Here is a 24,108-nt window from a genome sequence, read left to right on the forward strand (position 1 = left end):
GTCTCTCTCTGACAGAGTATAGAGCTAGATGAAAAGTCAGCTCTGGCCCTCCCTCTTACTGGGACCCCACTCCTTAAATACCCCTCTGAAACCATCACCCCCTACTCATGCATCTGATGAAGTGGGTCTTTGCCTACGAAAGCGTATGCTCCAAAATATCTGTTAGTCTATAAGGTGCCACAGGACTTCTTGTTGTTTTTGCAGATACACACTAACACGGCTACCTCTCTGATATAGAGCTAGATGTGTCTTGTAACTTCTTTCCATCTCAAATAGTTAATTATCAGCTTTGACTATGTAAGGAATGCCCAAAAGCCCATGGGCAGGAGGGAGAATTCAATGTATTGTTCTATGCTAATTTGTTATGGGGAATGGCAAGGATCGTCAACCAGTCAGAGTTCTGGAGTCTTGTGGAACTAGGGGCCTATGCTTGTACACTTCATTCTGTCAGGGAGGTAAAGAAAATTATTAACTTCTGATTTCCTAGGCAGGCTGATGATAGATCCAGGAAAAGGCACATTAGCTCCATTAGTTTGGACAGTGTGAAGACTAACTGCCAGCAGTCTGATTTATAAAATGTGCCACTTGAAAGCTGGTTATTAAGAATACACTTGGAAGGCGGAAGGAGCTGGGCAATGGGCAGACCTGATGATCAGGTAAATTAACTGATGACAGCCCATCATGTCAGGAATGTGGCCTAGTGGTACTGATGCTGAGGCAGCTTCCTGAGTCACCTCACTGTTGGCCTTGTAGCACCAGGACATGTTCCCTTCAAGCTGTGGTGGGCATTTTTTCTGTTTCCTATTCTTATTTATTATACACGAACAAAGTCTGAATTCAGTGGGAGCTGCGTCAGGAAGAAGCTAATGGCTCCTTGTTAAGAAACATCCTAGCCCACACTTGAAAGACCATGGGAGGATTTATTGACTTTGGAGATGATATATTTTGTCTTCAGTGGTGGTGGTTTTGCCTTATGCAAACACTAGCAGGGAAAGACCATGCAAATACAAGAGTTTGTCATATCTCAAAGTACTGCAACGGAGGAGACACTCACAGTATCTGCCAGGTGGCTAATACCAAGGACAGCAAAGCCAAGATTGATTTTTGTATGGGGTAGGTAAAGCTGCACTGTATTATGGCCCATTGTATTTAATGGTGTCATCCCAAGTTCTATTTGGTCCTTAAAGTCACTGTGTCTGTGTGGGTCTCAGAACATCTCAGTAGCAAATGTCTGATTTTGGAAGCGTGGCTGATGACTTATTTATGCACATGAAAAGGGTATTTCAAGTACCGCTGCAGATCCTCTACTTCCATTGGAAACCCACTGCCCACATGGCTCTAAAATTAATTCTCCTCTAGCATATTGGCAGCGACATTGTCTGGGGGATTACAACGAAGTAGACAAAGGGGAAAGGGAAAAGGAAAATTATTTTCTGCCTTGTAGCTACTCTATTCTTTGTCACTACTGTCACACATATGCGGCCAGCTGCACCACTAATCCCTCCTGGTTTCCTTCATTGCACTCCCTCTAGTTCTCAGGCCAAGAGGCATCACCTTTCTTGGGGCCCTCCCACTCTTACACTAGGCCCCATCTTGTCAACTGAGATTAGCATTGCTCGTCTGACTTACCTTCTGTACCTGCAGTTCTATTCCGTCTGGGCACAATGTCAGTCTAACCAGTGACCAGAGAGCCTTCTTAGAGCAAAGAATGGTTTATTTAGAGTGAAATCACATGAGTACACAGATCTTAAACCAATGAACAGACTGTATGACTGTCTAGCTCAGCAGGTGTCTGCTCATCTTTCCCACAGGGATACTGATTGGTCTAACTCCGAACAGGCTTCTCCACAGAGCCGTTCCCTGCGTCTGCCTGGACACGCAAGGACTGTGACCCTCTGTGAGACTGGACTGAGATGTGATATTTAATGTCTTGCATAACACGATGCTGCCACTCCTCTTCAAATTCATGTGTCTGGCTCAGGAGAGAAACTGATGGGACACACAAGGGAACGCTGCTTCCCTACCCTGAAAATGAAACTATTTCTTTAGAGCTAGATTTTCTCTCATTGGTCCACACAAGACAGTATGGAGGACCAATGGGAGATGGGGTAAGGCTACCTCTTATGGCCACATTAGGGCTACCCAGGTCAGTCCTGCTCTACATGGTGCCGCAGAGAGAATGAGGGATAAGCTAAGTCATGGCTTCACTTCCTCTTCTCAAGGTAACAAAGCTGGCCTGGTGTGAATATGGAATAAAGATGCACCTTCAACACCTCAAAGTCGCAATGTTTCTCAGAGTTCCTCCTAGAGTGGGGCAGTTTTCATGCTACCTCCCTTGCAGTGTTGGAGAGTCACCCCAATCTAGCCCTTTATGACTATGCACAGACAGCAAAAGAACATTTTCACAAATGTGGCCTAGTGGAACTGAGGAGATGTGGGTTCTAGTACTAGCTTTGCCCCTGGCCTGCGGGAGGACATTGGGAAAGTCACATCACTCTTTTTCCCCAGCTGTGGAAAGGGAAGATAATGTGACCTCTCGCATCAAGCACCTTGAGGTTTACTGATGAAGAATGCACTATAAGAACTTGCAGTGATGATGATGATAAATGTTTCACTTTAGAATTAGGCACCTGCTTAGGTATTGTGGTAAATAAAAAGCGTACAACATATTTTAATGTAGCTAGATAATATCAATGACCTGGTACCAACATCTGCTCTCCTCCTAGGTGCAAAATTCCAGCAACAATTGCTAATGTAGTTAGCTTTATCCCAGCCAAGGAACAATTTTTGTGCACTTGGCTTCAACATCTTGTGAATCAGCAAGAGGAAAAATGTTCAGTGGAAGGTATTGCTCTTCTCTGGTGTTCCTCAAGAAGTTTGGCTTCACCTTCATTTTAAAGGAAAAATCTGTGGGATATAAGCCAGCTTAGTCTGATTGCATCTGACAGGTCTTAAGAGCACCCTTTCTCCTCAGGAGACTGTGATTCTTTCATGAACAGAACTTGTAGCTGCAGAAAAATTACCTTTTCGTATGCAACCTGGTGTTAGAGGCTGGCATTGACAGTGCAAAGTGTCCGTAACTGATGCGCAGGCCAATGGGGCTAAATAATTAATGAGAAGAGCATAAACTGTTCCTGTATTTCCCTCCTCCTGGGTAGTTCCCTTTCGTACAGTGTGTTCCATAAAATGACATGGAAACAGAGTGTCCTCATCCAAGTCACCAGCTCTTATTAAAAAGTACCAGTGTACTGCAATTCCAGGACAAGGGACTCCACTGACCCAAGAAAGTGCGCATTGAAGTTGCCGTGCAGACATGTATCTAGTTACAGTATTCACTGGATTAGCACCAAAGAGATTTCTGAAGCTCCACTTTGCACAAAAGCTAAATCAGAAGTCCTGCGGGGAAAGCTCAATGGCTAGTCTACCGACCTAGGGAACTGACTAGCTCTTACCCTTTCCTGTATCACACATGGACAAGACAGAAAATCCATCCCACAAGAGACAACATGTCCTGGGGAGGCCAGTGAGCGTGCTCCATCCAGAAAAAGCTATGCAGCAGCAGGGAAACAGGAGAGGGAAGGGCAGCTGAACAGCCAGATAAAAGCAGGAAATGAAAATAAAAAGGCAAAGTGGAAAGGAGAGAGGAAGTATGTCCTAGCTCTCTCTTCAGCTGCTTTCAAATAGATAGCCTAGCCAGCTGTCCTGGACGTCAGCGGAAAGACTCCATCAATTCTGACCACAGCTAGAGGAGATGTCGCCATTTATCTTTTTAGTGGACAAAGCCCTAGATAGTTGCACACTTTAGTGTATTCTTCTGCTTCCCTTGTTCTCCTCGCCATCATTTCAGTTGTAATTTGTAATTAGGAGCTAGTTAGGAACTATTATGGGAGGAGGCCCGGTGAATATTGGCATCAAAGAACATGAAAAGGCAAGGCATTTTGTAGGAGTGAGTGAATAGTTTCCAATTTCACAACACCCTATTTAAAACAACATGAGGAAATTTTTACATTTTCTGGGATTTTGTGGCTCAGGCCAGGAATATCAGGTCTGTCTCTCTGTAGAAAGCATCCATCAAATGATCACCTCAGTCCCTGGGACATACAGCCAGAGCTGCATTTAAGATACCTCAGCAGAAGCCCTCATGGTATAAGAGCGAAGGGGCAGCGATCTGGTCTTCTCCACTAGATCCTGGAGGGTTTTTGGAACTTGCTTCTTGTTCATAACACAGACAACATGTGCTTGTTAGCAAAACTAGATGAAAATGAGTTTTCTCTGAGGAAAATTTGAATATGAACAAATTATGGCCAAAACCCCACCAAAATTTGACTGAAACCCATAAAATTTCAAATCGGAAATGCTGCAGCAGTGCTTGATAGGCATTGTAGGTCAGGTGCATCATGCACCCATTGTTTTCTAGGTAGGCTGGTGAAGCATTTCAAAGTTTATTTGTTTATCAAAAGTTGATCTGAAGAGCTTTGGGATAGCAGTTGGACTGTAAATCTTACAAGTCTGAACGCTGTCATTTGACTTCATGTTTGTGTTACAAAAGCCTACATACCACATTCGCACCTGGTGGTGCTCCTTCTTATGAGACTATCCTACCACCAATCCTGTTGTGACGAGCTTTTGAAGGAGTTCATTCTATTGTACCATTCAAAAAAAACCTTTATTACATTGCAAATCAAACAAAAATATCAAAGCCGAAGCAATTTGTATCTATCAGCTATAATCAAGACCACTGGCATCACCGCTGTGGCATTCTGGTCTTCACCTGCCCTGAAAGTTCAAAGGCTACAGCAGTGAGCAATTAGCATATTTCCCACAGACGGGGCAGGCAAATGAGTGAATATTTAAGCAGTGCCAAACCATCACAATGCACCTCCTCAGCTTCAGAATTGGATCTGGCAGTTCCTAAATTGTGTGCCGTTTCAGGCAGTACAATTTACTGTCAGAAAACCCATCACACCACCACCATTTCTATAGCAAATTGCTTAATAAATGTTAAGTTAAAAGATAACGTTATATTTCCCATCATCATTAGGCAGAGCCTCTTGGTAGACAGAGTAAATCTGTCCTATTCATATTTTGTTATTTACCAAAGAGGAGGTTGGGAAGAAACATCACTGTAAAAGCAGGTATTTAAAAAAAAAAACAACAGCAGGGATCAAATAATGAATTCCTTTGTTTAGTCTGATATTAAGGAAGAGACTCAGTGAAGTCTGGAGGATTTTCCTCCAATAAACAGAAGGTCTGGACTTCATGCACTATCTCAGGTGAATGGGAAGAGGTAGATTATTTTCTGTCTTTAATGAAAATTAACGTGATGATAATAGTAATCAAATTTGTAACAGCAATCACCACTCCATAGATCCTGACTCACATCAATGTTGTGAGCAAGACATGAGAAGTAATTCTGCTCTACCCAGTACTGATTAGGCCTCAGTTGGAGTACCGTGTCTAGTTCTGCACATCACATTTTAGGAAACGTAGAGAAATTGGAGAAGGTCCAGAGAAGAGCAACTAAAATGATTAAAGGTCTAGAAAATATGACCTATAAGAGATTAAAATAATTGGGTTTGTTTAGTTTGTTAAAGGGAAGGCTGAGAAGGGACATGACAATGGCTTTCAAGTACCTAAAAGGGCGTTACAAGAAGGAAGGAGAAAAATTATTCTCCTCAGCCTGTGATGATTGAATGAGAAGCAATGGGTTTTAACTGCAGCAAGACAGGTTTAGGCTGAACATTAGGAAACATTTTCCTAACTGTCAGGGTGGTTAAGTACTGGAATAAATTGCCTAGGATCGTTGTAGCATCTCCATCACTGGGAATATTTAAGAACAGGTTAGATAAATATCAAGCAGGGATGATATAGATGGTCCTGCTGTAAGGGCAGGGAAATGGACTTGATGACCTGCTCAGGTCCCTTCCAGTTCTAGTGTTCTATGATACAGAGTTCTTTACCTTTGTGATGCTAATTCATGTCAGGGACCTGGGGCCTGAAGCATGATATGTATCAGGGAGAGATTTGTGGTCTGATAACTTGCAACCCTTTAAAAGGTAGAAATAGAAGTAATAATACTGGAGAAGAGAGTTGTAAGCTTTGCAAAGAGACAAATAGTACTTCTATTGCTGGAAGGTCCTGAAATATAAGTTAACTCAGGTTACTTCTAGAGACATTTTAAATTTATTAGCCACTGAGTCTTATGCAGTAATACGAAGGTGCTTTGCTTTACAGCTGGAGTGAGGCCAAACTAGTTCCCGCATAGTTGTTTTAAAATGTTAAATCTTCTCGTAAAGAGATTTTCTGTAAGTACATAGAAATACTACCAGAAGTAGTGAATACTTGTATTACGGCACTTCCAAAGCCTTCAGCTGATATTAGGGCCCCAGTGTGCTGAGTACTTTAAAAAACACACAAAAAAGATCATCCCTACTTGCAGCGACAGACAGTCAATAAGACACAGACGGATGAAGGGGAGCTGTTTTGAATGCTACAGAAAATATTAAAAGAGGATGGTGGGATGCAAAGTAAAAGCTCTGACTCTGCAAATGGATCCTGACACTCTGACCCCCATGTCTACATGTAAGACTATGAAGTTGGTGGGATTAGTGCTGGACATTTCAGTAGCATGAATTGGGCATTACCTCCATAGCACACTGTTTTATGGACTATAGCAGGGAACATATGATTCTAGAACTGTGATTCTAGAACATAAGAACTGCCACGCTGGGTGAGAGCAAAGGCACATCGAGCCCAGTATCCTGTCTTCCGACAGAGGTCAATGCCTGATACCCTGGAGTAAGTGAACAGATAGTCGTTGAGTGATTCCCCTCCAGTCATCCATTTCTGACCTCTGACAAACAGAGGCCAGGGACACCATTCCTGCCCAACCTGGCTAATAGCTGTTATGTTCTATGTTCTTATGTTCTCCTATGTTAGCTCTGAAAGTGTATTGTCAAATTTGACAGAGCATGCATTCCCCCAGCTCTGAGATGTCACAGTTACAGCATACACACACACCATGAATACTGACAGCAGCTGAAGACACCTTTCTCTCTTCACACTCAAACACCCAAAGAACAGGTGAACCCATTCATTTTCTTCAAACTTAAAGACTTCCCATGATAAAAATGAGACAAAGAAACAGTCTCGGTGTAATTATGGGAGAAACCAGAAACTCTTTATCTCTTGGGGGAGAAATTTTCGAAAGTGCCTAAAGGGATTTAAGGGAGTCAAGGTGGGTGAGGAAATATCTTACATCTGACCAACCTGCACTGGTGAAAAAGACAGGCTTGTGAACTATGATAGCTCTTCTTTAGATCTGGCAAAGGTACTCAGAAACTTTAGATTTGTAACTGGTTCATACACAGGCCCCTCAGCTATTTGCCCCTTGGAATTCACAAACTGGTCAGAGACTTCTTGTGTGATCATCTGTTCCCTTTATTGTCTGTGTCACTTCCCACCAGCTTCTATAGGCAGAGCTTTAGGGACCACTACTTTTGCCCCTAGCTGGGGAGGCAAATAGAAGGAACTCTTTTGCACTATCTGACTTAAGTGGAATATGATAAGAAATTGCCTGACCCTTTAGCTCGAATTCAGAGTGAACTTAAACTGGTATTTGTTTGTTTGGGGCCTGAGAGTGGTGAACAAACAGCAAGAGTGTCTGGTGGGGATGTTGCTAAGTCTGACAATGTCAGGATATTTTATTTCTGCGTTTTACATGTCTCTGAACTTCCTGGTGTTTCATAGGCCAGGAAGTGCAAAGACTTATGGGATAAATGTGAAAAACTGAAGGTAAATGTTGCATTATTTTAGCAGCATTAAGGACCTGCTCCAAAGCCAGTGAGGTTAAGACAACATAATACTGAGTTAAATAGGTTTGGGATTAGGCCTTCATTACAAGGATAGAGTTTGATTTGGCAATTTTTCTGGTCCTTGCAGAAGAAAGTACAAATAAGTAAGATTTTCAATCCAATTTTGTGGATGCAAAGGTCCAGATTAACCAGTGAAGTTGCCCTACAGGGGACTAGTTAAACTAGATTTACCACATCTTTGTGTCACCAGACCAGCACAAAGCAGCTGGAACATGCAGGTGAATCTGGCCTGAACTTCAGGGTACTTATCAGAATAGAAATAAACCCCTGAACCTTTGGAAACTCTATGAGCACTCGTTGTAGTGGAAAAAAAAAAGACTATGAAATAAGTGAGTAGCTCACAGCTGAACTGTTACCTGTTGGAGGACAAAAAAAAGAAGATGCCTTTTGTGTCACGTTGGCTGCATCTACACGTGCACGTTACTTCGAAGTAGCGGCGCCAACTTCGAAATAGTGCCTGTCACGGCTACACGTGTTGGGCGCTATTTCGAAGTTGAAATCGACGTTAGGCGGTGAGACGTCGAAGTCGCTAACCCCATGAGGGGATGGGAATAGCTCCCTACTTCGAAGTTGAACGTCGAAGTAGGGCACGTGTAGCCGATCCGCGTCCCACAACATCGAAATAGCGGGGTCTGCCATGGTGGCCATCAGCTGGGGGGTTGAGAGATGCTCTCTCTCCAGCCCCTGCGGGGCTCTATGGTCACCGTGTGCAGCAGCCCTTAGCCCAGGGCTTCTGGCTGCTGCTGCGGCAGCTGGGGATCCATGCTGCAGGCACAGGGTCTGCAACCAGTTGTTGGCTCTGTGGATCTTGTGTTGTTTAGTGTAACTCTGTCTGGGAGGGGCCCTTTAAGGGAGCAGCTTGCTGTTGAGTCCACCCTGTGACCCTGTCTGCAGCTGTTCCTGGCACCCTTATTTCGATGTGTGCTACTTTGGTGTGTAGATGGTCCCTCGCAGCGCCTATTTCGATGTGGTGCTGCCCAACGTTGAAGTTGAACGTCGATGTTGCCAGCCCTGGAGGACGTGTAGACGTTATTCATCGAAATAGCCTATTTCGATGTAGCGTGCACGTGTAGATGTAGCCATTGTGCCTACAGCCCTGGCTTGAACCAAGCCATACTCTGCAAATAGCTCAGTTTCCATCACTTTGATGAATTCAGATACGTTACTTGTACCAGGCTAGACTGACACAGCCCTTAATCACCCAGGACCCTCACCACCCCGAACTGTGACTCCAGTTGTGGGGGATGGCACACTAGGTGCTACTCATACAATATTCTTCTCTTTGAACCTGTGGAGTAGGTGAGGCGTTGGAGGATTCCACCCTCTCTTCTGTGACAGGTACAGGACAAGAAACTCCAGAGAAAGGGGTTAAGTAATTTACATCTCAGACTAAAACAGGGGAGGATCAGGGTTGAAAGTGGGCCGGCTGAGACTCACAGTACATTCTTTGGTCAGCTCCTGGCCCTGAGCTGCCCCCATGGGATCAGAAACTCAACAGGTCCAATGAAAGCCACCTTCCCTCATGAACAATGTCAGGGTGCTACTTACAGAGTAAAGTGACACTCCATCCAAGTCAGGGTTAGCTTTGGATTAGCTCTTCTCTTTTGGAGAAAGAAGAAAATTAGAAGATCAGTTGTTTTTTTTTTTTAAAAAAGAAAGAATAGGGCTGACGTAGTACCAAAGGGAACTTTCTGACAACATTTATGCCTCTCAATGCACCCAGTGGAGTAATAAAAGGCATTTTGCTGGAGCACATTTGAAGTTGGGACAGATGAATATTGACCACTGTGGCAATGTGGGCACTGGAGAGCACCAGGACCATTCACCAGAACGGTTGTATTTAGTGATCGAAGTGGCTAGATTATTCAATTACACTTGCAAAAGCCTAGTCAACCACTACTATCCATAGCCCCCTCCAGAGCAAGGGGCTGATGTTTGCATGGGCTGGGTATAAGGAGAAAACAGAAACAAAAGAAGCAAAATGAAAGCAGATATGGCAGAAATTGTTGAACTGTAGTTTTATGTATGTTAAGGAAAAGATGCAACTCTCCCCCTCACCCACGCAGGTGTTGGGTTTGACTCTAGGATCCCACAGAGTTCCAAGTTCAGAATCCAATCCACAAGTATCCTTTATTGAGGTACAGAATTACAGCTCGAGCTGGGTGCCTCCGGAGAGGGACCCCGCCTCCCAAAATTCACTGACAATTATACTCTTTACAGTTCATAACACTGCCCATACCCCAGTCCAAAGTCCAATCCCCTAATTTGAGTAGGGGTCTTTACTACTCCTCATTGGATGATTCCGTTGCTAAGAGGACAGTCTGTTGCTGGGCGTTTGATCTTCTTCAGGAGGCGGTTATCTTGACTCCCTATGTTCTTCTTTTATCTCTACTTCGCAAACTCCCAATTAGTACAATACCAGCCAGTTTTCACTGGTTCTGCAGCTGCTGTTTTCAGCATTCTTCTCAGGCCAGCTTGACCTTGGGCCTAAGGCTTCAGCTACTTTAGCTACTAGTGCTAAGCTAAGAGAACAAACTCTTTAAAACATGCATAGTAAAAGACCTATAAATGATTTTCCCATAACAATGTACAGTACATGGATCACCGTAGGGAGACACATTTTGCATTACCTCAGATGAAGCCGTCCAGTGTAGCTGATGTGAAAGAATGGTGGCATCTGAACAGCTGCGTCATTCTGTGCTGGAACTTGTATATTTTCTTTTTATGCTACCTGACTTTCCTTATTGATTCCATAAGTCATGTTGCAAAGCCACAGCTGGAAAGTCCTTGGTATTCCTGCCAGTGCTAACATCATCTTAACCACAAAGAACTGTGAAAAGATCAGCCCTGCCCCCTTTTCCCCTTCGAGAAGCTTTGAGACATTTAACTCAAGGCTGAACCATGCAGACACATTGTAGTTTTCCACTTATCAGCTTGGTGCTCAAGATAAACATCTTCTTTCACATTTCAGAGCCCACATCCTCAGCTGATGTAAACAGGCAAAATGCCATTGAGGCCAATACAATTAAGCCCCCTTATGCCAGTAAGGATTTGGCCCTCTGTCCTTCATGGAATGGGGGATGAATGGTCACAGGACTTCTATAACTGTGTCAGACAAGTGCAGCACACTGAAACATTGTTGGAGTTGAAGAAATTTAATGAACTAAAGGTCAATCCACTCTCGTATTTCATCATAATCAGATACACGTGAATGCTGCAAAAATAATGACACAGACATGTAATTTAAGCTATGCAAAAAAGGCCAATTCTTTTTTTTTTTCAGTGTCACTTTCTAATGAGAGTGAATATTACATTAGTCACTTCCTGCTAGATACTGTACTTTCAAGGAAGAATTCACCTTTACAGGCCTGGTTTTGGCAGGCAAAAAACTGGGATTTTTAGACTTACAAAAAGAGACAGGACTTTTCAAATGAAGAACATGTGATTAAAAACTGCTGAAACAAAGAGAGAGAGAGATTCTAAGGCTCTCGGGAAATTAATGAAAGTATCCTGCTGACAGAATCTTGGTTATCCTTGGCAAAACTGGGCACTGACCACTTTTCTAAGTACCCCAATAATTCTTTGTGGATGGAAGTTTGAATATCAGTTCATATTGACCTTCACCATTCCTTCAGCCCACCCAGAATGCCTTCTTGGTTACTGGAGGGGTCAAGGAAGGTCAATACTAGCCTTTTGCTAGTTGGGAATACCCCTACAATAAGAGAATCCACATATGTCTCCCTAAGATAGCTGCAAGTTGCCTTTGAACGGCTAGAGTTTGGCAGAGGTGAGTTAACCAGGACCATGGATTTGGCCCCAAACTGTGAAAACTCTCCCAATCTCTGTGTAAGTCTGCTATATGCAGTAAGCTAAAATACAGCTCTGAAACCATGCACTGCACACATCTCAAATAAGAGACGGGATGAAGGAATTTGTGCCCTCAAGAATTTAGTCCAGAACAAATGTTTTCAAAATATTTTCATACATTGGTACAAACCAAGGCAGTTTTGTTTTTGGTTTTTTTTGCAAAATGGATGGTTCGAATAGGAGAGGCAGACCCCACAGAGAATGGGTAGATGATACAGTAGATTAGTGCAGCACTTGTCTACAGAAACTAAGCCACTCCGCACTGGATAGGGATAGATGGAAGGAAATAGTGAGAGGCATCAGACACCAACGGGCACTGAGCCCACGGTTATTGATGATTATGATGATGATGATGAAGGCAGTTTTTCTGGGTAGTAAAACTGTTTCACTTGTTCACAAGAAACTACAGGGCAGCCTATAGAATCCAAAGGCTGTAGGGGATCAGTTATCACACTGGTCTGTAGAATTGAGGTTTTGCAGCCTGGCTTAAAAATTAGATCTTTTCCTGTCTGAGCTGCAGTGGGGTGAGCATAGAGAGGTGCCAGCCAGTCACGTTTGTATGTGATAAATAATCAGTTGTGCACTCAGTGTGAGATGCTTGTTAAAATCCAAACGTTGGAATAGCTCCTGAATCTCACTGTTACCACCTCCACCACCAGTCTCTTTTGCATCTCATTGGCATTTGAGAACATTAATTGACTCATTATTCCATTTCATATTCAGGAAAGGAAGCTGATTAAGGAAGGCAGATGCAGAATCTCCAGACACATTTGTAGCAGCATTGTTTGTCCCAGCAGTTTACTTGAGTTATTAGAATACTTAGGTAGCAATAGCCAGGAGAACAGGGAACGTGTCCTGCTAAAGCAGACCCCTGTCTGAATTTGCCTTTTAACCCAATGATGGTACACCTTTGTCCTTCCTTGAAAACCACCTCTGTGTAAGCATAAAATGAGTTAATGGAAATACTTGAGTTTCAATAAAACAGCTTCAGTTCATTGTGAAATTACTCAGATGGAGAAGAGCTGCCTAGTATTTTTTTGTGTGTTCGAGGTTTCCTGGAGAGTTCTGATTTGAAAATGTAACTCTAAATGGCTATGTCTACCCTACAGCTATCTGTTGACAGAAGTTAGTGTTGGAACAAGCTTCCAGCAAAACTTCTGTCAACGGATCACATCCACATGCACAAGGAGATCGAAAGAGCAATCTGTTCTGTCGACAGAGGACAGCCAGGCTGCCCAGCTACGCTCTCAACAGAACAGCCAACCGGAAGCTCAGCAAACAGGGCTGCCTGGTGAACCAAAAGCCCTGTCCGTCAACAGAGAGCCTCCTGGAGCATCCACACAGCTTTTTTGTTGACAGAAACTGTCAACAAAGGAGTTATTCCTCATTGTAGAAAGGCATAACGCTGTTGGCGGACGTGTTGTGTTTTGTTGACAGACTGTCAACAAAGCGCTTTTTGTGTGCAGATGCTCATTGAGCTTTGTCGATAAAATCTGGTTTTTGTCAACAAAACTCTCCGGTTTAGACATAGCCAATGAGGCTGTTATAGACGGTGTCAAGAGAAAAACTAACCCTTTTTATTCAGGTGTACATTTTCATTCCTGCCAGTGGGTTGGCACAGATAAAACAAAGGACACAGGTTTACTTTGCATGTTTTTGCTGACATTGCTAACACAGCTGGGCCAATACTGAATGAGAAACGGAGAAAAGTAACAACCAGAGCTTGGGGAGTAGCTGTAAAATCTGTGAACTAGACTGTGCCAGGTTGTCCTACTGAAAGAGGGAGCCCTTTCTTTTGCACTGCCCCCCATACAAATTGAATGTAGAGTCTGCTCTTTTGGGGTATGCCTACCCAGCAAAGTTATTTCAAAATTAATAGCCATCATTTTGAAATACCTTTGGGAGCATCTACACAATGTAACCACTTTTTTGAAATAATCTCAAAATAGTGAATGGCTTATTTCAAATTTGGTAAACCTCATAGTATAAGGAATAGCACCTATTCCAAAACAGATACAGAAATTTGTAGAATATAGTATAGATATGTTGGAATGGGGGCTGTGTAGACAGAGAATAGGGGCTATTTCAAAACACACCATTCCAGAATAGTTTATTCCACAATAATTCTTCTGCATAGACATAGTATTTCAGATTAGAGCCCCTAAAGCAGGCCCAATTGTCTGTAGACACACTATTTTGGAGTAAGTTTTGCTTATTCCGGCTTTGCCCTGTAGTGTAGACACATTATTCTGGAATAGTTTATTCTGGAATAAGTGTTCTGGAATAATTTTGCTATGTAGACATACCCTTCATATGCCTCTGAACATGGCTTGGAGGGAGGGGATGAGGTTGGACAACAGCTTTCAGGGTACTGGCCCTTTAGGGCCCAATCTAAAGTAAGATGTGGCCTTCAGAGTTGGCCTGGGCTAGTGGCTAAATTTTGCTTTGGCTGCCTGTGTACGCTTTCTGAATCAGTGCAAAGTCAGTCGATGTTAATCGTGACTTTTACTGACAGTGTTTGGATCTCCCTGAAGAGTTTGAGGGCCTGTTTTGCACTGCATTCTGGATGTCAAGTTTCAGACTGTGATCATTATGAGTGGTGGGGGTAGAATGGCTGAAGTCTAATGGTGTTTCTTCTTGTCCCCTGGTAGGCTGAATATATCTAGATGTAGAGGGTCAGCAGAAGCCAGCTGGGCTGATTTTTTTCTCATTGGTGGCAGCTTCATTTTGCCTGTGTCTACACTAGAGAGCTTTTGTCGACCAAACTGGGGTTTTGTCAACAAACTCGCAGAGTGTCTATGCACAAAATGCATTTGTCCACAGTCTGTTGACAAAACTCAGTACTTCTGCTGACAGCGTTCTACCTCGCTGAGATGACGAACAATGCCTTTGTCTACAGTTTCAGTCAACAGAAAAGCCATGTAGATGCTCCAGGGGGCCCTCTGTCAACAGACAGGGCTTCCAGTTCACCAGGCTGAGCTTCCAATTGGCCGTTCTGTCAAGAGAGGGGAGAGTTAGGGTGTCTGGCTACTCTCTGTCAACAGAATGGATCATTTTTTTCAATCCACTTTTGTGTGTGGATATGAACTGTCAACAAAAGTTTTGTCTGAAGATCTTTTCTGACAGTAAATGCTGTCAGCAGAGCACTGCAGTGTATACATAGCCTTTATGTGCAACTCAGATCCAGTAGGGAAAAAAATTGTACAAATTGTCTTTTAATTGTTCTTCTTTAATCTGAACAACCTATACCTGATATCATAGATGTACTTATATTGAATGTCTCTGGAAGTCTGATGGAAGTTTTACATGACTAAGGACAAACATACCAGTGCCTGACTGTCCTTCATTACTTTAGAGCAGATTTTTCTTTTCAGTTAGATCTTCCTTTCCATGGCTGCCAGTTCCTTCCTCTTCAAATATACAAATGCCAACTTGGAAAAAAAAAGAAAATTAGCCCTCACCAATGAGTATTAAGACCAACACAGAAGACCCTAATGATTCTTCTGGCGCTGTTATGCTCCATCATATAAATAAATAAATAAATAAATAAATAAGGACTTTTTAAAAATGCAGATTATGTAACTCTGTATCAAGGCTCTTCTTCAAATGCAGATGACTGACCCAATGAGGCATAATTCCTATGGGGCTGGAGGCTGGGAGGCATAAGGACTCCAGCGGGTTTGTAAATACATGTCTAGATTTTGAAATGGGGAGTACTGACCCAATAGATTTCCACAGAGGTATTTAAAGTGTCTTCTCCAGACTAACATTTGGAAAGAGATTTTTTTTTCTTAGACAAATATTATTAACCTGTAGGAAAGACCCCCAACTGCTCAGCAGTGCAAAGCATTTTTGCTCATGGAAAAAAATTGCCGCAGTGTAATTGTATACCATCTGCTTTTCAATGATGTGAGCTCAGCTATGGATATATTTCCCTAAGTGAATAAATAGCAGCATTGACTAATGATCTGAAATGGCGACTCTACAAATACTTGGAGGGAGTGGTGAAGCCTGCAGGAGTTGACCACTCCCAGGAGGGTTCTCCCCATCTTCCAAACCCAAGCATTACAGCTTGCAATGGAGAACTAAGGTCTGCAGAGGTAATCCACACAGCTCAATGATGAAAGTGTGGCACTGAGGGCTCACCTGCCACAGCACACCCCAGATAGCCTGAGGCTACGAGATCAGGTGGCCTAGCTGCAGGATGAGATTGCTACACTATGGACATACACTGTGGTTGAGTACCCAGCCCAGGTACTCCCCTGACCCGTCCCACTGCCAGAACATATTAATGGGGACTGCCATAACTCAGGGTGTGTTAGTAACCAACACTGCCTGCTGTTTCTGCTCTGCCATATTGCTACCCCACTGACCAGGCAAAAGTAGGACTCATTATTAGGATCCTAAGAGGAGGTGCTTCGGACTGGGCCTCATCCCCACTTCAGTGAAGTGAGCTAAATGCTTTCCTGGGATGCTTCCAGTTCTGCCAGTTCATCTGCCTATATGCACCATCTGATGAACCCCAGAACCAGGGCATTCCCGTCAGGTGTTGGTGTTTGGTCATGTGAGGCCACCACCAGCATTGACTTTAACACTGCCTCTCTGCTCCCCAAGTACATCAACAACAGTGATATGTTTAATAAGATGACTACTGACACACACCCCCTGCCTCCCCTGGCCACCTCACCTGGGATTATGACTGCCTGGTCAAGCTGCAACCTGCTTGGCCATATGTATGTCATGCTAAAACCTGAGCTATTGCCTTGCATTCCTGTCTCCAGCACAGTCTGGCCAAAGGTTCCATGTAGCTATCAGCCTTCCTTCCCAGTCCCCAATTCTGTTCATTAAAAGAAAGAGGGACTCATATGCTTGTGCATGGACTACCCAGTCCTCAGTCAGGTTATCAGCAGGCCTAGAGGTGCCCTATTGGGCTGGCATAAGCTAAAGGGGAGGACAAATGACTGCCCCATGTGTCCCCTCTGCTCAGTGCCCCTCCCCCGCTGTTCACCCAACTTGCAGCTGTCACACTGTCCCTGTTACCTGAGGGGGGGACGTTTTCTCCTCTCTCTCTGTGCCTCGTACCAGAACATTTGGCTGCTCTTTGTGGCACGCTGGCACACAAGATGGAGCACTTCTGTCTGAGACAGCCTGCCTGGGAAGCAGAAGCAGCTTACTCCCTGCCCAGGCTTGGCGACCCGGGACAGGGGCTAAGCATGTGAAGAGGAGGACCTCTGGGTCACTTGCCTCCTGTCCCCAGAAGCAGGGCTTGAGTGGGGATGGTCTATTGCTGCTTCAGTGAAGGTCTCTACAACCCCAGGCCTGCACAGATTGGCAGACATCTCCCTACTTCCTGTACAGACCATTCCTGTGCCTGAATTCCTGGCTTCGACCTTGGCTTGATTTGTACTTTGCCTTTTTGTCTGGACTCTGTAATCTGACTCAAGATCTGACCGTTGGTATTGGCTTTGGTCTGGAGTCTGACTCTGAACTTCCCCATTACCTCCAACCTCAGGTTAGACTATGCTCTGAACCTTGGTCCTGCCTGCCTTTGGTAGGTTCCTAACAGCTAGGCTATGTAGCTATGCATAATCAAAAGAATCCTTGCCCCAAAAGTTTACAACTTATGGCTACGTCTACACTACAGTGATTTGTTAACAGAAGTGACTTGGAAGAGCCCTTCCGGCAAAACCTCTGTCAACAGATCACATCCACACACAAAAGCAGATCAAAAGAGTAATCTTCTCTATCAACAGAGAGCGTCCAGACTGACCAGCTGCTCTCTTGACAGAAGGGCCAACCAGAAGCTTAACAAGCACAGCTGTCCAGTGAACTGCAAGCTCTGTCTGTCAACAGAGGGACCCCCAGAATGTCTACACAGCATTATTTTCAACAGAACATTGTTCAGAGAGGTGTTGTACCTGAATCTGGAGAGAGACAACACTGCCTGTAGATGTGCCGGGTTTTGTTGACAGTTTGCCGACAAAGGGCATTTTGCATGTAGACGCGCAGAGGGTTTTTCATACAAAGCTGTCAGAAAACCCTCTCGTGTGGGCTTAGTCTATATATATATCTACAGTTCAATTTATGTTTCAATGGTATTCGGATCAGGCCTCTAGTGCCCCAAAAGCAGCTTTCAGGATTTGCCCTCTATACTTTCTAAAGGAGTGTTGTTCCTCCCCTGAGTGGCTGTACTTGTCTGGAGCCTTGCAGATCAGACTCCCAGAGAAGGAGAAATTAGTGATGCAGAGTTTGAGTATATTTCAAGGGTAACTTGTTAGATTTACCCTAATCCTAGCATAGAGGTGGTCATAAACAGCACACAGGGCAACTCCTTCCTGGAATGTCAGTCCTACACCAATGCCCTACTCAAGCGAGCAAATTTGCCCCCCAAAACTGGCTCAATTCAGAGCCCTAAGCCAAGAGAAAAATTCTCCTGCTTCTCTCAGAGAGAAACCTGCATAATCAAAAAACAACACACAGGTTGATACATAGGTTCCCAAGACTGAACTTTATTCTCCTACTAAGAAAATAAATTTGGAAGATATATGTAACAGCACCATCTGGTAACACCTGCCACAATACCGGGATACCATTATCGGGCCAGATTTTCAGCTGGTGTAAATCAACATACCTTTAGTGAAATCAATGAGCTATGCTGATTTCACCAGTGGAGGAACTGACTCATTAATTACCTCATAAACAAGAAACAAGTTCAAGTGTTAGTTATGTACTACAATAGTGTTAAATTACCCTGTCAGAGTCCTTTCACTTTCATAACCACACCAGAAACTCCAGGTGTCTGACAGCTAAAAATAAACTGCCAAGTAAGCTAAAGAAATAAACCAAAGTTGAAAAAAAGTTACTCGCAGGCCAAAAACTTGTTCCAAATTCTATCCTTTCTGTAGAGCCAGTTCAGACTACAGAAACAGCAGATTGCCATAGAAACTTTGACTCACGTAGTGAAGGTTAACACAGCCCTTATTAAACTGCAGTGATCTCTGGGTGGGTCACATTCACCCATCAAAAGACAGGGTTAAATATTAAAATGACTATGACATTTCATCCTTGTCTTGATGGGCTAATTCACTGTTTCCCAATTCTATTTAGCTATGGAACCCTCTTAAACATGAAAGAATTTTGCAGAACCCCATTCCCAGGCTCTAACCCCTGCAAACCTCAAACATACCCCCATCTCCTGTCTTTATGTACCTCAGCCCCCAAAGCCCCACCCCCCATCCCTGAGCTTTACCCCCATCCTGCAAACCCCACCCCCCCACCGCAAGGCTTAACCCCTCACAGCCCCAAACCTGCCCCCGGGATTAACTCATCCGTGGCGCTGGCTGGGGAACGTACGCTGGGCAGCCACGTACACCCAGCGGAAGGAAAGCTGTTGTGGAGGTGTTCCACTAGAAGGGGAAAGCTAAGCCACGCCCGCCAGAGGAGTGTGACTGCTCACATAGCTTGGAAAGTAGGGGACTCTCTGGGGCTCCCTGCCCTTCTGCTGCTGACATAATGGAACTAAATTCAGTTGACTTAACAGCCGGATCCCTCCTGCTGCCCTGCTGGCCATTAAACCAATTATATTTAGTTCTACTGTTTCAGTGGCAGCAAGACTGGGAGCCACAGAGGAGCCAGCTCTTGTAATGACATGTTCTCATGGAACCCTTATTTTCATTTTGTGGAACCCTGGTGTTCTGTGGAACACCCTTTGGGCAATACTGGGCTAGACCATGCAGCTTACACTTTCACTGGTAAACACTTACCCATGAGAACAGTCCCATTGATTGCATCATGATAACTTTCATGAGTAAACACACCCCTGTGAGAGAAAAGCTGATACAAACTGGCCTTGAAATGGTTTCCAAGTCAAAAACCGAAAGCTTCAAATGATTGCTTTTTTTAAAAAAAAAAACCTTCAATATTTAATCTAAAAATCACTTTTTAGTTTAGTTTTTAGTTTAGGATTATGGAGTTTCTGCAGGGACAAGCACACTTAACATCTTATAAATGCAAAATGCAAGTAAAATAAGATATAATGAGTGAGATGGAGTGAATCACTGTAGCCCATTGAGAAAAAGTAATTGGGACTACTCAAGCACTAAGGTGGCTACTCAGCATAAATAAGGGTATTGCAATCTGTCCCTAATGGTGGGAAATATTTTCTGAAATCGATTGTTATTGTGCAAAACTCTATACTGTAAAATTCACAAGAATTTGTCCAGTTTCCCTCGCCTGAGACTTTAAATATTCTTTATTTTATGGTGGTAATAATGGCATAAACCTGCCCAAGTAGCTTCTTCCTTCCCTCCGTCTATGATATGCCATGTGTTTCCTATTTCTCCAGGAACGCATACGTTCTCATGGAATACAAAGAGGTGGTGACATTGAGTGTAATGGAGTTGACGCTGTCCACATAATTACATTTAGCTGGCTACGAATTTGCAGATCTTGTCTCAGTTTGTGAACTAAATTATTTGATGAAAACATCCACCAGATTTCAAATACTTGAAAGCTAAAAGGTCCAGACTGATTTCCTCTTGCTTCAAATAGGCTTTGCCAGAACCTCAGAGAAAAGGGGATCTTTCTTTTTTTATTCAGCCAACACACAAAAAGAAATTTCCCCTGCTCTGCCTCCTGCTATTAAATATTTGAATGCATTTTGCAATGAAGAAGCTAAGCCTTCTCTTGGAGCTCTACTGAGCTCCATGGACACTATGAGGTAGAACTAGGAAAGCCACCTTCCACTGTCTATATTGAATAATATAGGTTACCCCTGTGAACAAACTACTATACAGAAATATAATGTACCCATCAGCATACCTTACGGGCTACCAGAGAGGCTGACAGCCATTAGTGTCCCTTGAGTAAGGTGTGGGAGGTGCCTCTGCACCCCTAAGCAGGGGAGAGGCCAAGGACAGAGGGGACGGGGCCTAGGGCCGTCAGCCCTTAGCACCACCCTGGTCACAGTGTTGCCCCTCTGTTCCTCCCATCATGCAGAGCAGTGCTGTCGTGGTACTTCAAAGTGGCCTGTTGCTCTGCCCACCGCTGCTGCTGAAGTAACAGTGGCTTTGGCTGGAGGTCTGGGTCTCTTTGAAACACCAGGTGCTGGGGCAACTGTCCCCTGCCTCAATGTCAGCAGGCCTGCCTGATACTGAGCTAACAGTGTTATAACAATTCATAATTCAGGCAGAGCCTGGTTCAAAGCTTAATGAAGCGGATGGAAGTCTGCCCACTAACTTCAGTGGCCATTAGATGAGGCTTAACTAGGCTGGGGCTTACATCTGTGTTTGGAGAAACTCCAAATACATGGAAACAAAGCAGCACGACTGAGGTCACAGTGCTAAATTTGTCAGACTGGGTGGCGCTCTCCAGAGGCAGCGGTAGCACAGTGGTGGGGCTGGGTGGAGTTTGCTGTCTTTTAATGAATGCCTTTTGGGATGGGAAAGTGTTCATGGGGGAAGGGAGGCAAGACATACTTAGGCAAGGGCTAGTGAATGGAAAGATTCTGGGGATGGGGAGGAAAGGCATAAGACAGAATTAAGGCCGGATGGAACCTCAGCATAGTCAGATAAACTTCAGATGGGATCTGGACATTTAGTCTCAGAGTTTCAAAATTGCTGAGCACCTTGTGTTCCCACAAAAGGCTCAGCTCTTCTGAAACTCTTATCATGTCACAGTGTGTGTGGATGGAGGGAGGGCTGTTGGCAGCTGAGCTCTTGAAAATCTGGCCCTTTTTGACAATTTGGCACATGGGAGTTGCCCATACCTGAAAGCAAAGGCTCAACTGCTTTATCTCTGCTCTGGTAGCAGGGTTAAACAGCATTGGATATTAGAATGAGAACCCCCTAATCAGTGCCATGACAGCATGAGTTAATGAGGAAATAGCACTGATTCACATCTCAGATACAGACTTTTGCAGTGTTTAGGGAGCGTAAATGCTGGTTTCTTCTAAAATAGAAGTTGGCTTCCTGACAAACACATACCAGTGAATATGATTATCTTTAAGGTCTGTTGTTTTACTAATAGTAACTAATAATAACAGACAGCCCTGCGTGTGACACCGAGTGTCTGAGTCCTAATACTCTTATTTACTTACTCATTTAATGATGACTGTAATGTATTTGTTAAATGCTGCTGTGCAAGTCACAAGTACTGACAGTCCCGTACAATCTTAGCCTGCATCTTCGCATGGGGGAAATGAGATGCCCCTCTTTAGGGCTACCTGAACATTGTGTGTGGGCTACCAGAAAATTCTTCCTGGAGTGCCCAGAAATAAGTGTTGCTGCATGCTTGCTACTCTCTACCCACTGTGAAGTTCAGATAGTTCAGAGAGTTCAAAGAAGAGCTAGATAAATTCATGGAGGTTAAGTCCATAAAAGGCCATTAGCCAGGGTGTAGGAATGGTATCCATGGCCTCTGTTTGTGAGAGGCTGGAGATGGATGGCAGGAGACAAGTTGCTTGATCATTGTCTTTGGTCCACCCCTTCTGAGGCACCTGGCACTGGCCACTATCAGCAGACAGGATGCTGGGCTAGATGGACCTTTGGTCTGACCCATTAATGGCCATTCTTATGTTCTTACATTCTTAAATGGTGGTAGGATGGGCTAGTGGCTAGCTTTACCCTCCCAAGCCTGTTGTCCATCAGTGCTCAAGCCAGTGCTGTAAGGAGCCGTTGTAATCTGTGGCTGGTATAGGCCAGCACAAGTTAGTTTCTTCATGGAGCAAAAGTAGAGAAGGAACTGTCATTTTCTGGCTCACTGACAAGGAAAGCAGTAAGATTTCACCTCAATTCAAGATAAAGATGCCGCTAGCATAGAATAGAGCTTTTTAAATTTCAAACTGTGCAAACTTCAAAAATTGGAGGAAAAAAGCCAGGCACATTCCTCCCCTCCACACCCGATTTATTCTTCTTTTCTGTAGCTGTCATAATAAGATGTTGTTTAAAAGGCTGTGAAAATACAAAAAAATTCTCACAAAACTTTCCTCTTTTTTTAAAATCATAGAACTGTAGGTCAGAAAGGACCACAAGAGTCATCTGATCTAACCCTGCCCGGCAAAGGTGCAGGATTTGGCGTGTGTTAGCCTTCCAAGATAGAGAGCAATCCAGCTTCTTTTTGAAAACCTTCAGTGAGGGATCTTGCCCAGCAATCTATTCTGTTCTCCTACTGTTCTTATAATTTGGATTTTTTTCCTGAGATTTTTATCTTAAACTGTTATGCTGTAGTTTGAAACCATTGCTTCTTATCCTGATGTCTGTGGCAAGAGAGAATATTTCTTCTCCATCTTTTCTATCGCCACCTTTCAAACATCCTGTCCTCCTGTAATCTCCTCTGTTCCAAACTAAACACACCCAGTTCTTGCAGCCTTTGCTCATATGGCTTGCATTCGACCCCTTTTATCATCTTCGTTGCCTGCCTCTGGCCCCTCTCCAGTTTCTCAACATCCTTCCTGTACAGCAGTGATCAAAATTGGACACAATACTCCTCCAGCTGAGTCCTAACCAGTTTGAACTTGTTTTAACTAAGTAACACGCCATTTTCCAGCCCCTATTACCACACTTATTGGAACAAAACGAAGCAAAAAAGGCAAAGACCTCATTAAACAAATAAACATCTGGCTTGTGAGATTCCTCTGTGTCTGGTGGGCAGTGGCTGTTTCAAATTTAAGGGCGCAGTGTGATTAATAATACATAATAATGATGAACAATAATGATCTGGCCCAATAATTGTGAGCTAATTATAGTAATGAACAAAGCATTTTTTTTTATGTATCCAGCACTTTTCAAGGATCCAGCTGCATTTCATGTGCTAGCTTTGGAGCGCAGGGCTGTGACCAAACTTCACACGTTGAGGTGAAGGAGGGTAAGGGAAAAGCTTGTCGAGCAATAAGACCAGTCATTTTTTTATGCTGGTCCTTGCTGGTACTAAGCACTGGAACCTCAGCAGCCCCAGCCATGGGATTGGTTGGGGGTGTGGGGCAGAAAGTCAGTTGAATACTGTTTCCTCTTTTTTTGTTTGTACGTTACAAAAAAGACATTAACTAAGACAAATTTCTTCTTTTTTAGAAAGTACTATGGGATCTTAGTATCCTTGCAGATTTGAGAAGATCATAGCTCCTGGAAGTGAATGGAAGGGGGACATTTCTAGGGTGTAATCTGAGTGTAGCTGTTGTATTTATTGGGAAACAAACATTCTGGCAGCATTACCTGATCCTTTCTTCTTCACCGGCATCCAGAGAGGTCACTTCTTTTGGGTGTTCTTTCTAATTATGACATTTCATTTTGGTCTTAATTGCTGCTACTGATCACAAGTGTCCAGGGTCTAAGATTTTGGCTTTCTTTTCCTGTGGATCTGGTGATACTAGTGT

The sequence above is a fragment of the Carettochelys insculpta genome, chromosome 4, assembly GCF_033958435.1.
Source record: "Carettochelys insculpta isolate YL-2023 chromosome 4, ASM3395843v1, whole genome shotgun sequence".
Lineage (NCBI taxonomy): Eukaryota > Metazoa > Chordata > Testudines > Carettochelyidae > Carettochelys > Carettochelys insculpta.